Source organism: Typopeltis vanoorti, chromosome 12, assembly GCF_054136105.1.
Source record: "Typopeltis vanoorti isolate ZY-2024b chromosome 12, IOZ_Tvanoo_1.0, whole genome shotgun sequence".
NCBI lineage: Eukaryota > Metazoa > Arthropoda > Arachnida > Uropygi > Thelyphonidae > Typopeltis > Typopeltis vanoorti.
The window spans coordinates 89,616,175-89,630,266 of record NC_143560.1 but is presented as its reverse complement, the minus strand read 5'-3'; positions in this window follow the sequence as shown (position 1 = coordinate 89,630,266).

Below are 14,092 nucleotides of genomic sequence, written 5' to 3'. Positions count from 1 at the left end.
ACCAACGGGCATCGTCTATACTGACTGAGCTATGGAGGCTCTATGTTGGAATTCAGCTTTCAAAATCAAATTTTTTTACGGGCATTATTTTATTATTAATTTTTGATGACCATTTATTTCTTGAATTTTTTAATATACTTATTAAGGTGATATGCAATTGTAATTTTAGCAGTCTATCAGTTAAGCTGCTGATTTAATGGGTGAATCACTGGAAGAAAAAAAACTGCTTATGCAATATAACATTTATTGTCAACTTGAATTATGCATAATGTATTTATTGACAATATTTTGGCTTTATTTTTATTTATTATATTTATATTTTTAAATGACTGTTGGATAAACCATCTGGAAATTTTATATGTAGATTTTGTATAGTTGCTAAAGCATAATAAATATAATTAATTCAGTCAAATTGAGAAAGAATGATGTAACTTACTGCTGACTTATCATTCGGACATATCCATAGAGCCCTACAAGTCATTGCCAGAGGCCAAGCTAATCAACATGGTGTCTGTCATACATCTTAAACTCATTCACAAAATTCCCTTTATGTGTTTCTATCATATCCCTTATTTTCCTTCTGTCAACTAAGTTTGGAAACCTACACACCTCTTTTTTTCAATTCTCATAATGAACATTACACACATTCATTTTAAAAATTTTATGGAAAAACGGTGTAGGGACAGCGATATCACTCCTAATTGCATCAGGCTAAAGAGGAAATTTACTTCAACAAAGGCACAAAGAATATACCACCGCATGGAGAAAGCACTACTGAGAGAGCAGATCCAAGCTACCAGAAAGAACCTAGCCGCTACACAAAACCAGCTACTAAAAGAAAAAATGGAGCTGTCTAGCTACTTAAACGCAAATATCTGGATAACCCTAGAAAGGATTACGGACAACACAGCAAACCACATCCAACAAACGAAGAAAGAAAATGTAAATTTCCAAATTTCAAAGACTAAAAGAACGACAAAACCAGCTGCCATATTCAAAGTTTGCCACAGTGAACAAGAACAACCAACCAGAAGCAAGAAACAACAGGCGCCACCAGTCACCCACAGGTATCAATAACATGATTAACCTATCTAGCCACGCTCTAAACAAAGACGAAATCTCTATACTTAACAAAGGTTTAAATTTTGCTATAGCACCAAAAACGATAGACAAACTTGAAGTTATTTGTAATATGGAAAGAGGCCTAAGATTCATACCCAATAACATAGCAGACAAAATACGTATAGAAACTGTGAACATTTTAAATCATGACAAAACAGTAACAAGCAACATAATTAAACACGAATTAACAGCGATAAAATCACTTAAAACAAATCCGAACATAGTAATAACCAGAGCATAAAGGAAATGCCACTGTCATTTTAAACCGTACCACTTATATAGAAAAAATGAATCTGCTGGTCTCTGACAATAACACATATAAACTAGTTAACTACAACCCAACTAACAGAACAAAAAACAAAACGGAGAAACTACTTAAATCAATTACCACATGGCCCGAAGTACAATCAAAAAACTGTTCCCTCATTACACGCTCCCCTAGAATTTACGGGCTACCAAATATTCATAAAGAAATCACCCCGCTAAGACCTATCGTTGAAGGAATTGATAGCCCGACGTATCACTTAGCCAAAAAATTAGCGGCAACACTCAAGGAGTTGGTAGGTCATTCCCCCTCCTATATCAAAAACACACAACACTTCATAAACATCATCAAAGACATTACATTAGAAAAAGATGATTTATTAGTCAGTTTTGACGTCTCTGCCCTCTTTACGAATGTCCCAATCAATGACACAATCCTTCTCCTACAAAACAAATTCCCTCCAGATATCACGGCACTTTTTGCACATGTATTACGGTCGGGTTATTTTGTATGGCAAAGCGCCTTCTACTTACAAAAAGAAGGCACAGCCATGTGCTCGCCATTACCCCCCCCCCCCCCCCCCCCCCGCATTGCTAACTTTTACATGGAACATTTTGAGCAACTTGCCCCAGATTCCTCCCCTCTAAAACCCAAAGTCTGGCTTAGATATGTTGACGATGTTTTCACGATCTGGTCCCATTGCCGCCAGACATTAGACACATTCCTTAGCCACCTAAACAAACAACACAAACGCATACAGTTCACAATTGAAATTGAAAAACACAACACACTTCCGTTTCTAGATATACTTGTCACACGTCTTCCCTCGGGCATCTTTCCTTCACTGTTTACTGAAAACCGACACATACGGGACAATATATACATATAAACTCCTACCACCACCCAACACAAGCTAAAAAACAGAGCTCAGACGATTTGTTCCAGTGAACAGGCACTGAAAGACGAGTTTAAAATTATCAGTAATAACCTACAAAAAAACGGATACAGCCAAAATTCTCTACAAAACCACAATAAAAAACAAAGACAAACCAGACTACAGTAAAACTATAACCATTCCCTACATTAAAGGAATATCAGACAAAATAAACAGAGTACTACAAAAGTACAACCTCAAAGCCATCTTTAAACCTCCTGCAAAATTAAAAAACTTACTCAACTCATCCAAAGACCCACTAGCTCACCCTGGAGTATACCGGATTTACTGTACTTGCAACATACCATATATAGGAGAAACAGGACGCACTATTCCTATTAGACAAAAAGAACATAAACGACACATTAAATATAATAATTATGGTGAAGCTGGCCTTTCTGATCATGCCCTGAATACCTTATACAGAATTGACTGGAAAACCACCAGCTGTCTACATCACACTAGAACATGGTATGAACGGAAATTCAAGGAAGCCTGCGAGATTATCAGCAACCACCCCAATTTGAACAAGAATGATGGTTTAAAAATCCCAAACGTATGGAAGGCATATATTCGACCTTCCTCACCAAGAACAACTATTAACAGGACTGTAGAAAATCCAGTATTGTAAATCAAATATAGGAATTGTAATACTAAAAATAGGACACCAATTGTTTCTGAAAGAAAACCATCTAAAAGAATGTTTATTCCTGTCATTGTAAAAATAGAATTTAGCTTGATGTAAAAAAAAAAAAAAAAAAAAAAAGGTTTTTTTCCCACCAGAGGACACGGCAGTAGAATAACATGTGATCAAATCATTGTTTCTCTAGCTTGCAGTTAATGATGTAACTCAGCTTGTTCTGTATACTTATGTACGCTCCAGATGATGATCTTGATGTGAAGATCGAAACATCGGGATAATAAAAAAGTTTTTTTAACACGGTTGTAAATTCCATAAAATTTTTAAAATGAATGCTGATCACCGTGTAACCCTAAAAGAAAAGAACATTACACACAATCACCTATCTGAATCTTCTCCACTACTTCCTCATTCTCCATAAAATCCAGTTATTCAAATCATTGTTTAACTTCCTTATTGTTAAGGTGTTACTGCACATCCAAGTGATTTTACCTGCTTTTGTAATATATCCAGCATTACTTCCAGCAAGTAGACCTGAGTGGGTAATGTATCTGCTCCACAACCAGCAGGTTGTGGGATTGAATCCCACTTGGCATGGACCTTTGAAAAGTCTTTAGGTGGTAGATGATTTTCATCATCTACCACCTAAAGACTTTTCCAAAGTCCAGATTTGAAAAAGCTCCATTTAGAATAGAACCAGATTATCTCAACCTTAGTCCACTCATCTGTGTAACTCAGGGGAAGTGGCATGTACCGTTCACAGCACTAAACTTCCCAAAGAAACAACATTACAAATTAGCTCATTTCTAGTTGCCGACCAGAGGAACTTTTACTAAGCCTTTTTTTTTTTTTTTTTTTTTTTTTTTTTTTTTGACCTGTTCCTGAGTTAGTCGATCTCTTGCACAGTCAAGTGTGTTTTTTCTCCTAGAAATTCAGGTTTTACATCCAGTAAACTCAAGAAAATCGACCATAGAACCACACTATTTTCAGACAGTAAACATATTGTTAGGATTAGGGACTACGAGATGGCAGCACTTGTTAGCTACCTCTCTTCACTGGATGCCGTATATAAGAGTAGTGATAGTCTTGGGCCAGCTAACTCTTATTGCCTGCTGGTGGAGATTAAACTTTTTCCTCAGTCTCCTAAAGTTAGATAGGGCTAAAATGACTTTGTCTACTCCTTATAGTAGAATAAAAGGTGTTAACTGATTTTTATTTTTTTTATATTTTAGCCCACTCATGACACTAAATATGCAACAAAATGTTTACAGCCTTTCCCATTAAAAAAAAAAATTCTCATTAATTTCTTTAATGCCTATAGCCCTGTGGAAATATTGTTTGCATCGACCATCAGAAGAAAGACTATTATAGGCGGCTTGATTTTAGTTTCCTCCTAGAGAATTTTTATGCCTTTTTTTTTTTTTTTTCCCTTTCCAGTTCCCAGGTTAGTTGATCTTTGGCAAAGGCAAGTGATTTTTTATTTATTTATTTTTTACTCCTTTGAGGTTTTTAACCTTGTACCTCAAAATTGATCAAATGCTATTTCAGACAATATTGTATGCTTGTTAGTGTCTAGGACTACAGCATGTTGGCAGTTGTCTGCCAATCTCTCTCTCCCCCTCTGATGCCTGTGAAACAATTGATAACTTTGAGCCCAGCTGTTAGTGACAACTAAAGATGAAGATCAGTTGTCTGCCAGTCTCCAGGAAGTTATTTAAGAGCTCGGCCCACTCCTGTGGGAATAAAAGGCATTAAAGGATTTTTTTATCCATTTATTGCAATGTGGTAATATACAGCCCACCATCTTTTCAAACCAAAAGTACATAATTCTTTACTTTGCATTATTAGTGTATATGTTTACAGTTTAATGAAAATAAAGCATAGTGCAAGGAAAGTAATTAAACAGCATTTTAATTATTCAAATATTTTATCTCTGTTTCATTCCAATGTTGTTTCCAATAGGGATACAAAGCTGTAATGTGCACATAGGCATCCAGAGGAAATTAAAATGATTTGGTTGGAAGCCTAAAGTTCATCCTAGGAAGGGCACTTCTATGGATACTAATTTGTAGCCTTGGTTATTGTGCAGGCGATTCTGAAATTAAGATTTTTCATATCTTGAGGCTTCATCTTCATTACTTAGTGTAGTGCCTGCATGCATATATCTTATGTTTTTTATTCCCTGATGATGGAGTTTGACTTTCCCAAAATATTGGAAGTATTAATTAAATTTATTTTAATTAATATAGCAGTCTTGTTGTAATTTCCTTAAAAAAATAGCTATGAATAGTCACCATGTAAGCTTTATCATATCTTGAGATATGATAAAGCTTATCAGACATATCTTGAGGCATTTCACACATCCATACTTTTTTTTAAAATTTTTTTTTTATACACAAGAGGTTGGTTGATCAACTTATAGTACATTAGTACTGTGCATGGATAGTGGGTTTACATTTGATTTAAATGACTGTAAATTGTATTCCGTGGGAAACACAGCAGGGGGGAGGGGGGGAGACTGTTCCACAGTGCAGCAGTTGCAGGGATGGAGGAGGATAAAAAGAAACTTATTCTCTTTGTTTCTAGGTGTACTGTGAAGGGATGTTAAGCAGCAACTGCACGTGTTCCAACAAGCCTAGCACTGAGTGGAGTAATTATTGATGTTATTTCAGATGAGCATTTCCCATGGAAATATTTATAGAATATACATATTGCAGAAACCAAACATCTGTTGTGAAATTGGGGGGGGGGGGGTGAGTTGGTAAGAGATGGGTCATTAACTTATTTAGGTTAGACTGGTTTTATAAGAGCACGCCCCAGTTCCTATAATATATATTTGCTGTGATGAAGCAGAGGAATTATTTTTTTGCCATTTGATTTTGTGTGAAAGGGGGGGGGGTATATGTTTTATGTTATTCAAGATAGGTATCAACAACTCTTCCAATCCATTCCTGATAGGTAAGCTTGCAATTTCTCAAAGAACTTTGATATACACTTTGAAATGAGAGTGGAAAGAGTTTATAAGAAACAAATAAAAGTAGAAAGCTTAATATGAGGTTTGAAATCAGTACAGAGATTGTTTCTTTAAAGTTCTGGCTATTTTTTTTTGAGGTGTCCTGGATATTGGGAATAGTAATAGCACTATTATAATGTGTATGTTGTGAGGGTTGTGAGTTGGGGCGTAAGTATTTTGTTAATGTGCATGGTGTGGAATTTTAGCCTTAAGTTATGGCAATAGTTAAGTTAAGCTGTTAGGGATGACTGGTTTTAGAACAAGTCGATGGCTAGGTTAGTTAGTGTTATTTATAATTCTGTTTATCGAGAAGGAAAGAATGAAATTGGGAATCCATTATTAAAGTGTCTAGAAAGGCAAGCTATTGTAATTTCTTCTTCTTTTTTTTTTTTTTGATAGTAAATTGAATTCTGGCATGGAGGTATCTAATATATGTGTGTTTGGGGGGGGGGGGGGATGTGGCCAAATAGAAAATGCATTTCCAATATTTCTTAACCAGGTGTTAGTCTCAGAAATGCTGTGGTAAGAGCAACTTTTAAAAGTTCCATATACAAATCTGAGGAGGGAAGAGCCCATTGTTTCAACTTCCTTTGTTAGCCTCTGTGCAAGTTATGGTTTTATAGTGTTTCCACAGTGATGTCTCTGTGATAGAAAAGAAATACTGCAGTCATTAAACCAGTGTTTAATTTCATTCCTATGCACTGGTTTCATTTCTGTTAAACTGTCAACATCAACTTTACATCACTGAACTAGCAAACATCATTCTTTGTCCACAAAGTGAATTGATTCAAATTCTTCTGAAGAACTCTTCATCAGTTTCATTGATTATTATTGTCCTCAGCATAATACCATTGTCAAGCAACTAGATATTCCCTTTCAAATCATCCCCATATCATACAAATTAAACAACAACAGTCATGCATAGAGTTATATGGTTTACCACTGGTCACTGCATTCACCTAGATTACAATTTATTGCACTATGAATGGTTATCCATAGTGCAATAAATTGTGAACACTGAGCTGGTGACATGAATAATCACCCTGTTATTCATGTCACCAGCTCAGTGTTCTTTCTGATTTATATAATATCCTTTTATTCATATCTCAAATGACTTTTCATTAGCTTTTCTGGTTGAAGACATCTTGTCATGATTATCTTATGTGAGCATTGTCTTTACTATGTCCAACATTATTATGATGTAGCTAATTTTTCTATTTAATTTGAATGGCACATTTTATTTTTTATATATATATATATATATATATATATATATATATATATATATATATATATACAGGCAGCCCTTAGTTTACGCCTCACTTCCATTCCTGAAAAAGAATGGGCGTAAAACGAACCCAATTTTAATGGGAGGTACAAAGTTATGTTCCGCACAGTCAAAAAATATGTACATGAAGTATGTGTAACATTATTATATTTAAAGCTTTGATAATACATACATATTTGTTAAAATAAAATTATTAATAATGAAAACAAAACAAAATTATATACAAAAAAATATGAAATTTCGAAAAGATATTACATATTTCTATGTTAAAGTTTCTTGTTTCGGATCATCTGCATTTTTTTTGAAAAAAGTATCCAGTATTAACTGCCTAGATTTTCTTTTTCTTTCTTTAAGGAGTTCAGTGTAAGGGCGAATAGATGCGATTACACTTATTTTTATGTTTGCACTCCATTCCCAATCGTGATCCATTTCGCAGAGTTCATCAGTCGATGTCTCTATGTTTACAAGGATAAGCTGTAAATCGGCCGTTTTTATATCTCTCAGGGGACCTTCTTCGTTTTCTTTCTCCTCCTTTTGATGTTGACTTAATTGTTCAGCTAATTCTTTTAAGTCTTCATTGGAAAGCGGTTTATCGTAGCTCTCTAAGACGTCTGTCACATCTTCAGCTGTAATATCATCCAATCCCACCTCTCGAGCAAAGCTTGGTAACATCTTCAATAACATTCTCCTCTTGCTCTAATTCCTTGAAGTCGTGCATAAATGCTTGAAGAAGTTTTTGCCATGTTCCTTTTAAACACTTTGCTGACACTTTGTTCCAAGCTGCCTTGATGTTGTTAATGCCCTTCAAAATATCGAATGACTGCCAATAGTCTTCAATCAGAACAATCAGAAGCAATGCCTTGGCCTGGCAAATCATTTTCTTTACAGAAGCGAAGCACAGTAGGACAAAAATAATTTGTGTACCAATCTATAAAAATGTCTTGTGTAATCCAAGCTTTCTTGTTCCATTTCCAATAGACTGGCAGCATGGCTTTTAGATCCTTGAAGGTGTGTGGTGTCTGTGAATGGTATACCAACATTGGTTTAAACTTCAAAGCTCTGGAGACATTTGCACCTAACAAAAGCGTAAGTCTATCTTTTGCAGCTTTAAAACCTGGAACGGAACATTCTTCACAGGAAATGAAGGTGCATGATGGCAATTTTTTCCCAGTAGAGCCCAGTCTCATCAACATTAAAAATGAGATCAGGAGGATAACTTCCTTGTTCTACACAGTCTTGAAATTCAAAACATACCTTGACCATTTCCTGTGCACCACCAACATCTCCCCCCTTCCAATTCTTATGCCATTGCTCTCTGAAAGCCGTCTTCTCAGTGGGTCATAATCACCTGCTTTGTAATCCCACATATATGCCTTCTTAATAGAATATTTTGCAAGTAGGGCAATCTCCCATGTCAAGACTATATGATCACTTTCTTCAAATTGATGCAGCATAGCTAGATTGGTTAGTGTTAAGTTCTCTGATGCAATGATCAGATCCAGCACTCTTGAACCTCATGTCTCCTCCATTTCATGCTGCCTCAAGTAATCATTTCTCAGCAGCTGTATAAATTCCATTGCCTTCCCTGCCTGTGACATTCCTCCTCCCAGTCTGTTCCATAGTTGAAATCTCCCATAATAATTACTCGACCTGTACTCATCATGCTAATTTGCAAGTGCATGTCATCTACATTCTCTCTTATAACCACTGGATTATAGCAGCAATCAGTTAGATAAATAGTCCTGTTGGCCTGTATCTCGCACAAGATAGCCTCAAATGAACTGCCCTCTGAATCACTGTTCCCCCTGACTTCTACTCTTGTCTTTAATTGCTCTGCTATCATTAGCAAAACCCCTCCCTCCATCCTGTTTTTTCTGTCCTCTTTGAAGATATTATATCCCTTTCATTCCATTCATGTGATCATATCATCCTCAGTCAACCATGTCTCTAATAGCCATGCCTTTTGGCTAAGTCGTGCTAACCAATGCCAAAAACTCCTCAGCCTTATTTTGATTACTTCTGGCTTAAGTATACATAAACTGCAATACTCTGCTTCATCCCACAACCTCCTTTACAGATTGTGTTACTTAGCTAATTAAAGCTAAGTAACAGAAATTACTTAGGGTGCTACATTTTGCATCATGTGATCACTCTCCCACTTAAAATCTCTAGGTTGCATGGACCCACACTCACTTTCCTCCCCACCCCTGAAACATTCTAGTTTCCCTAACTTTTGCACTTCTGAACTCTCACTGAACAACGCTTTCTCAAAACTTCTGACACTGGATTCATTTCGATGCAAGCCATCTACCTTATATAAATATATTTTGGCCAATGTCAATCCAATCCCACTGCAGTATTTGCATTCAGATTCTGCAATATCTTAAGTGCCTCCAATTCAAGAGCCTGTGTTCTCACTTCAGTCCCTGTCACCTCTGCCATAACAATATCCTCACTTGGATGATATACCTTTGCAAAGTGGTCACTTAGCTCAACAATTTCATCTGCCCCTGTTATCTCTCTATCGTCAGCACTCATTTAAGTTATACTTCCATTATCATTCTTACCCCTTAGAAAGAGCGCCATAGGATTTCTCTTGCTGGCTCAGCTAATTATTTCTCATAATCTGATTTTGCCTTCCTTACCATACTGGTAACCTTTCTTACCTGATCCCTTATACTGTTCATGAGTTAGCTGGTCAAATTTCTTCTTATATATCCTCTGTCCAAAAAGAAACCGAACTTTTCGAAAATAGAAGAAATTAGTGGCGCCACATGATGTATCTTTTCGTTGTCGAAAGCGGCAATTTTCATTAGTGTTGTATCAACTATTTATGACATTTGTTTCATTAGAGTTATAGTGCCATGAGTGATAGTGTGGTTTGACGAATGGTCGGAAAATGAGTTTCAAACAGAAAGCTGCGATTGACTTTTGTGTTAAACTTGGTAAAGGTTTTACCAAAATGCATCAAATGTTTCAAAAAGCATATGGTGATGAATGCTTATCCCTTACTCAACTTTACGAGTGGTTTAAGCAATTTCAAAGTGGTCATGAGACACTTGAGGACGACGAAAAGCCAGGCTGGACTGAGCGAAGTTAACATCCAAAAAAGTGCGTGATTTGTGATTTCATTAAAGAAAACTTGAAACCGTCAGTGAGATTGATTGAAGATGAATTGGGGATTCCAAAATCAACTGTGCACAACATTTTGACCAAGAGTTTGGGCCTTCGTAAATTGAATTTGTGATTTGTTCCCCACAAGTTGACCGACGACCAAAAAATGTATCGAATTGAACACTGCAAGGACCTCATTAAAACCGCTCCTAAGGATTCAAACTTCCTTGAAACAATCGTTACTGGTGACGAAACGTGGTGTTTTGAGTATGAGCTCGAAACAAAGCGCCAGAGTACTGAGTGGAGACCACCAGAAGAGGGGCATTCGAAAAAAAGTCTCTTGGAGAAGTCAAAAGTAAAGACAATGCTGATTTGCTTCTGCGATTACAAGGGCACTATCCACAAAGAATTCATTCTGCCTGGCCGGTCAATGGTGAGTTTTATCTTAAAGTTTTGAAGTGATTGATAGCGAGAATTCGTCGCGTACGGCATGAATATCGTGATGCAGGCAGCTCGTCACTTTTGCACGATAATGCACCATCTCATCATTCGAACGTTGAGTTAGTTTTTGAGCAAAAACCAAATTTGTGTGTTGAATCACTCGACGTATTCACCTGATTTAGCACCCTGCGACTTCTTTCTCTTCCCCCGGCTTCATTTGCCAATGAAAGGAAAGTGATATGACACCATTGAAAACGTTCAAGCGGTAGTAACCACAACCCTCAACAGTATCCCAAAAACCGATATAAAAAACTCATTTAACGAATTAATTGACAGTGCCAAACGCTGTATCGAAGCTGAGGGAGAGTATATCGATTGAAATAAATTATTTGAATAATTATAATTGCCATGTGTTTTATTAAAAAAAAAAAAAAACTTTTTTTTTTTTGAAGCTCATGCATAATTATACTACTCATTCATATAATTCCTAGCCGATTTCCCATCCTGATCTTGAATATATAGTGTGATATTGCTTCTTCCAGATATCCCTTGACTATCCCCCATTCACCATGAACCTCCTTCCCTTGCAGATCTTTATGCCGTGGTACTGCTTCAAGTTGTATCCTAAGTGTATTATAATCACTTGCTTTATAGTTCCACATATACTCCTTTTTAACTGGAATTTCCACATGTTTTGCTACCTCCCAAGTCAGGACCACATGATCACTGTCTCCAATTGAAGGCACTGTTGCCACCTTAGTTATGTACAGGTGTTCTGACCCTATAACAAGTGTCAACACTCTCATTCCCTGAGTTCCCTTTATCACATCCTGCTTCAACTAATTCTCTCTCAGTAAGTGTATAAATTCCATTTCCTTCCATGTGATCTTTACTCCTTCCTGTCTATTTCTCAAAAGTTGAAGTCTCCCATAATAATTACTCGACTTGCACCCATTGTACTGATCTGATGATGTATATCTTGTACATCATCCCTGGCCTATCTTATGTTTTGTCCTATTGGCCTCAATCTCAAACCAGATTAGCTCCAAAGAACTGCCATCTGCCTTACTAACTTCTATTCTTGTTGGCTGCAATTCATCTGATATCATTGAGCAGTACTCATTCCTGTCCGTTATGTTGGAGGTTTAATGGATTTTTTACAACACTCAAAAATAATTAAAATAGAATTTAATACTTCCTATATTTCGTCCTAGTCACTAGAACATCTACGGGGATTACAAAAACAATTAATGTAAGATGCACACAAAAACTTACAATACTAAGCCCAACCACGTGGGTGACATTAAAATCCTATCTAGGTGGAGCGCCCTATAAGGGCGGTAGTAGGTGGCCTGGAATGTAAAGTGGGACCTCTGGTGATGAGTGTTTCCCAAATCTTTGGAAGCTTAATGCAACCATATTTATTAAGATTTAGTTGGTTTCTGAGAGCTGCTGCTGCTTCTAAGAAAAGTCTCTCTTTCTTGAATTTGCTGTGGTGGAGCATGGTGATTTTCTTCCATGATACTCTGTGGGTGGTGTCCAAAACATGGTCAGCCAAGCCTGAATGGCCATAGTTGTGTTTAACGATGTACGACTTGTGTTCCTCCATGCGGATGGATGCTGATCTGCCTGTCTGTCCAAGGTACGCAAGCTTACAGGAACAGGGTACTTTGTAAACTCCAGGCAGAGAGAGAGAGAGAGAGGAGGGAGCTGATCTTTCGTAGAACGGATAAGGATAGCAAGTTTGCGGTAGGGCTTATATGCTGTGTGTAGGTTATACTGCCGAAGTGCCACAGATGTAGGGTATGGTGATGGCATTTTTAAAATCTTGTTGACGAGAGGGACAGAGAATGGGGGAGGAATTGATTATTTTTTTGATACTGTGTTCGCTGTAGCCATTGGAGAGGAAAGTTCTGTGTATGTGGTTAAGCTCAGTAGTGAGGGCGGTTCCACTGGAACAAAGATTGTGGGCTCTCTTGGTAAGAGTTTTAATGATGCCATATTGTTGCGAGGGGTGGTGGTGGGAGAGTTTGTGAATGTATCTGCCTGTGTGTGGGGGGTTTCTGTATACAGTGAAGGCAAGTGTATCATTAGGCAGGCGTGTGACCAAGGTGTCTAGGAAGGGTAAACAATTGTTCTTTTCCTTTTCCATAGTAAACTGGATTCTTGGATGTAGGCTATTGAGATGACTGAGGAAGGAGTCTAACATGTCTTGGCCATGAGGCCAAATAGAGAACACATCATCTACATATCTTAGCCAGATAGAAGGTTTGAGTAGGGCTGAGTCTATGGCTCGTTTTTCGAACCTTCTATCAGAAACACTATCAGAAACAGAAACCTTCTATCTGGCTAAGATATGTAGATGATGTGTTCTCTATTTGGCCTCATGGCCAATGTACTGAGGGTACATGTCAGGAATTTGATGATGATTATGATATAACAGATTCTGGAATGCTTTTTATTCTCCATATGGAATAAGCTGAGCTTTTTACTACCTAACTTTTCAACAAACTGAGGAAAATCAGGAATTTTAGCTATCACTGAAAGTAGAGGTCATGGTTATAGAAGGTTTTTGATGCATTGGGGAGAGAGAGTTTGCAGACAGCTACTGCCACTTTGTGGTCCTAAACCCTAAGATGTACTGTTATCTGAAATAGTATATTCTGTGGAGATATGGGGTTAAAAACCTGACTTTCCTGCAGGAAAATCCCTACATGCCAAAGATCAATTGCTCTTGAACTTGCTAAAGTTCCCACAGTCAGGGATTAGAACCTATAATGAGCTTCCTTCTAACGGGCATGCATTCTACCTTAAGAAATGTGTGCAGAAGGCTACACAGGAAACCAGAGAATCATTTTAACAAAATCTTAAAATCTTCACAAACTGTAGAACAGAAGCAATTCTAGTTATGGATTTATTTCCTAATATCAGATCATGATTATATCCACCATATCAATTGCAAAAATAGAAATAAATCTAATCCGAAGTTTGTGTATTTAGATATTCTTTGAAACATGGAGAAGGGGGAGGATATTATTTTCTATATTTCTTTATTTTTTTCTATATAAGGACTAATTTGATATGCATTTTGGTTGTCTGATGTTTGAGATTTAGCATATCCGTAGTGCAGTTCAAAAGAACAATGCAAAATGTCATCTACGATTGGAAAAGGCGAGAGGTTGATTCTCTTCATGACGAGAGGAATCTTTATTATTAGTTTTTCTTCTTTTTCAAGTGATGGCTAGATAAACGATCACATATATAAGCAGAAGAGT